Genomic DNA, 5347 nt, shown 5'->3' with positions numbered 1-5347 from the left:
ACGGCCGGGGCGCGTTGTAGCGGCGACAACAGCCACAGCCCAGGTACCACGTCGCCTATTCATTACGGACAAGAACCTACAGCTTCAGTTCCTCATCGACACGGGAGCTGACATCAGTGTACTGCTACGCAGGATCTGCCCTTCCACACACCCCGCCACCGATTGCCTGTACTCCGCCAACGGTTCCTGCATAAAAACCTATGGACAGAAGCAGCTGAAGCTGCATCTTGCCTTTGGCCAACCGGTCAAATGGACCTTTGCAGTCGCAGACGTGACCACCGCAATCCTGGGTGCCGACTTCCTGACGCACCACGGCATCACAGTCGATATGCGCAATAAGCGCCTGGTAGGCCCAACTGCCCCCAATAGCATAGGTTGCATTTCCCGGCGAGTGACAGCGAGGGAAGTAGTAGGATTATCCGCTGGCCATCCTTACAACCGCTTACCTAGCACGCTGACGGGCCATGGTGGAGTGGAGCACTACATCGAGACTGAAGGGCTGCCAATATTCTCGAGAGCTCGGCGGCTCCCGCCAGACAGACTACAGGCCGCACGAGAAGAATTTGGCTACCTGATGCGAGTAGGAATTGTCCGACCGTCAAATTCACCTTGGGCCAGTCCACTCCACACGGTCCAAAAAGCCAACGGCAAGTGGCGCACCTGCGGTGATTTCCGGCGTTTAAATGCCATAACGCCCGTACCGCACGTACAAGATTTCGCTAACCAACTTCATGGTAAGCAGATTTTCTCCACCATTTTCTCCACATCTTGTACGTGCATTTTACCAGATCCCAGTCCGCTCGAAAGACATACAGAACACTGCAGTAATTACACCTTTTGGCCTGTACGAGTTCTTGCGGATGCCCTTTGGCCTGAGGAACGCCGCGCAGACCCTTTGTGTCCCTTTGTGTATATATATATATTGACGACATATTTGTGGCCTCAGAAACGGAAGCGGACCACGAGCAGCATTTAGCATCAGTACTCCGGATTCTGAAAGCTAATAACCTTCAAATAAACCAAGAGAAGTCAAAATTCCGGGTCCGGAAGGCAAGCATTCTTACGCCAACCGACTCTGAGATACTGAAGCCAAAGAACCGCTCACAACCGATGGCTACTTCGCTGGGGGGGAGCCCTGTGGCGAATCTGGACAACACGCATTCGCCCCCAAAACCCTGCTGGATGCCAGGCATACCAATAGGCCGCGGTGAGAGAGACAACATCGCAGACATCTCTCTCTCGAAGGGACAACGCCCAAGGAGAGACGCTCAGCGTTCCTTCTCAACGGGGGGTCTCCATTTGCACTTTCGCGCGCGCACACCCCGCTTACGCTCTATTTATTGTTAGTTGATTAAAAGTTGTTTATTTGAAGTGTGCTTTATTGTGTGACACAAGAAAGCCCACAAGCCTAAGGTTAGAAGCGGCTAGTAAGAGAACAGAATCCTTGCGACGTTGCCTTGCCACGCTATCTCAAATTTGAATTTGGATCCTGAAATTCTCCATACACCGTTTCTTTGCCATGCTATACAGGGTATTATTTAAAATGCTCATGAGGTGATTCTGTTTTTATGAGTTTTCTAATTAAAGTTTTTATGAGAATGTTAACTAGAATGGCAGAAAGCCTAATGTGGTCGATAGTCTTTATAGAATAGGAATAAATACTGTTTATATGAAATTAATAAATAATTCCTTTTCAATTTATATGGTCTTCATTTTCAATACTATAGTTTGAACGATATTCTATATGTATTTTGTTTGATCGGAAACAATTTCAGTCTGTTGGAAATTAATAGGTAAATTACTTTTTAAATTTGCTAAATGAGTTGAAATTTAAATTTGAAATGCTGACCAGAATGTCCACAGGAACACCACTGGGCTTTAGAATTTTGGTTTAATTAATTGTCTCCTTGTCTTGTAGGCAAGATCTTGGCTCCGCATAAGCAGAGAGTGATGCTTAGTCTGTTTTGTGCATTAGTGCTAAAAGTTTCGTGCTCTGTGACTGCTATTATAGCCCGTTACTGGGCATAATAAAAGGGCAGCATAAAACCTTTTAAGTGCCTAGAAGGCTGCAATATTTCTTTTGCTGCTACGCAAGACCTTAGAACGCACCTACAAGTAGTGCATACTTTCGAAATGTGTACAGAACAAAAATGTTTTCCTAATATGGAAGGTATGATCATGAACTACAGCTGCAGCATAAATTGTACTTAAATTTAACTTTTTATAGATTTTCAAGCGTACTTGAATGACTTTCAGAATAGCAATAATGTTGAGTACGTACAACATCAAGGGAAAAAACGACGGGGTGACTTAGAAGTCACATATTTAAACTGCAACCGTAATGGTAAGTAAATAACTGATGTTAATAAAATGAAATCTGTCTACCATGCTCTAAAAATGTTGGAAACAAACACAGATAAGTCACAGTTTTGTTTGTTGCTTAGAAAAACCATAACAGAGTTAGACTCGGATCAAGATAGTTCTGTATTTGGTGACTATTTTAAGAATAATTATGTTGGCAATTCAAGAAAATGGGCTTACTGTTATCGCCGTAACTGCGGTATTAACACTAATGTGAGGCTCGAAAATATGCATAAAATATTGAAGCATATTTATTTGGATGGCAAAAAAACCAAACGTTTGGACAACGGTTTATTTGCTCTTAATAAATTTATAAGAGATAAAATAGTTGAGCGCATTATCAAACGTGTTAAAGGCAAAAATTCTTATCACATGAAGAAAATTAACTCTAGGCATTCTAACGCTCTTAATGAGAAAATGACAATTATTTTAAAAAGTGACCATGAGAAAGAGGCGTGGATGGTATCTTCCGAAAATGATCACTGCAATGTATATATAGTCACGAAAAATATAGATTCCAATATATGTTGCATATTGCAGTGCTCCCTTTGCAGGATATGCATACACGCATATTGCTGTACATGTTTAGACTACTTTATACAACATACAATTTGCAAGCATATCCATTCGGTAGCAAAAGATCGTAACTTTTCTAGCAGCACACCTCAACCTTGTTCAAGTAATGCTGACATAGAAGTCAAAACGCATTTGAAAACGTTAAGTTCTAGTAAGAGTAACACGACAGAAAGCCGACAAAGGCTTGTGGATAATATTTTGTCTGAGACAAGTAAAATTCAAAATATTGTCTCCAAAGACGCTTTAATAAGTAATGATGCTTTGAAACATTTATTAAAGACGCTAAGAAAAGAAACCTTACTGCTAGAATCTGAAGCTAAAGAAGGGAGTACTCCATGTTTTACAAGTGAAATTGTACGAGAGCCTTCCAATAAAGAAATTACTAAGCAAATCACCTTTTTTGCAACAAAAAAGGAAAGAAAATTGACAACTCAACATAATACCAAGCCCAATTCCTCACAAACAGAGATTATGAAAGATATTCTCTTAAATAAAGCTGAATTCATATCAGACAGTTCCAATATAGATCATAATTATGACTGTTAATGATAAGTATTTATATTATTTTAGACGTAACTTTAGGAAATTATATAAATATTTAGGAAATTATATAAATATTTTTAAAATGCTTCAAAAAGTGCATTTACGTGTGCCGAAATTGCAGTTATTAATGTAAAAAATGTATTCCCAATATTTAATTACTTTTAAAAAGTCTGTAATTTGCGCCTACGGAGCAGCCGGAAAAATTGTGTTCGTTTTTAAAATTAACTGTAATGATAATAAGGTCTGTTGCATTTGTCTATTTCTTAAAAGTATTTTACTTATTTCAATTTCATTACCCAGTGTTTGCTTCATGTTGATAGCACAGTTGATAGTTTACTATACTCAGAATTGTCCATTGAACTGATATAGGATATAATATGATATGATATAGTATTTAATAGCCTTCTGAACCGCAAAGTATATATAGGATCTTTTTGCTTCTCTCACGGATAATTGCCTAAATAAACATTATTAGATTTTGAATTTCCGGTTCATTTTCTAAAATATTGCAATATTTGATTGCCGCAATTTAATTTATCCGTCTTCAGAAAACAGATAAACGTTCTATAAAAAAGTTCCGGATAAAGCAAAACATTTGCAAATCTTTTTTTTGTTAATTTAGTTTATAAGTAATGAATGTATCACAAAATTACTGCTGGACGTTATTGTTATTTTGTGTGTATGATGCATGTAAAATTATTTTGTAGTTGTTATTTATTGTTTTCTAAAGTGTTCAAAAACCTGGTATTATTTATTGATTGATCATACATGTATATATGTATATATATGTATATACTTGCAAGTTCATCATATGAGCTGAAAGACTTATCTACGGTTTAAGCTTAAAACATGTTATGCGTTATTTCAACTGTGATTATAGCTTTTCGCAATACATTTCTTCTTATATAGTATATGTATATGTTCTGAGATTAGTAATAGAGAGCTTATCCGACTAATTTTGAGAGAATGCTTTTTATTGCTCAGAACTGGTTTAGGCTACTGGTTTTAGCAATAGTCAAATGGGGAGACTTCAATCCTTTTTCTAAAGTAAAGTTATATAGTGAGGACTAAGATTAAGTGAGAGCGTTTTCCGGCTTTGCCTTTTTTCTGCGTGGCAGTTGTTATTTTTGTCTAAACGGCAACGGGCAATAAGAGAAAAGGAAAGRGTTCAACGACCCCAAGGTAAAAAATTATTATTTAAACGTATTTACCTAAGCTTTTAAGAACATATATATTTTACTTTCCGGTTTATATTGTTATTGAAAGTATAATTGAACAAGTATAACAGAGCAAGAAACAAATTGGAATGACTGAGATTAAGCGGTTTTAAGCTAACAGCTGACCAAGATGATTATTGAATTAGTTAGAAACTATTTTTAAAAATTATTCATTAAATATATTCATTTTTATAACATTAGTAAGGACTTCAATTATTACGTAAGGACTTCAATGAATGTCAAACGCCTGCACCTACACAATTTCATGTACACCAAAGATGAAATATTGTTGAGAAAAAGTTGAGAAGAGTTAGTTTGGTAATTTGTGATCTTGTCTCTGACTACAAACGATAAATTGTGTAAGGCGGCTCCGTAAAGGCAAGTTATCAGCCTCCTAGTTAAAAAGCAATAATGGTATAGGTAGATATTTTGAAATTGACCGCGCCTATTCATTGGCAAAGGGTGGCAACGTCGCAAGGATTATGTTCTTCTATTAGCCGCTTCTCTTAGGTTGACTGGTGCAAATGGCCGTCATTCTACAGATCAGAGATAGTCCAGATAGCATTTGATATTCTATGAATATCCCAGAATGTTCAAAAAATATACAGAACATTGCGGGAATATCCTGGGAATATACATGGTTGAACATT

This window comes from Dendroctonus ponderosae, unplaced genomic scaffold, assembly GCF_020466585.1.
Source record: "Dendroctonus ponderosae isolate FM_Combo_2020 unplaced genomic scaffold, Dpon_F_20191213v2 Dpon_F_20191213_1, whole genome shotgun sequence".
Lineage (NCBI taxonomy): Eukaryota > Metazoa > Arthropoda > Insecta > Coleoptera > Curculionidae > Dendroctonus > Dendroctonus ponderosae.
The sequence above is the reverse complement of the archived record's forward strand: the minus strand, read 5'-3'. Positions refer to the sequence as shown.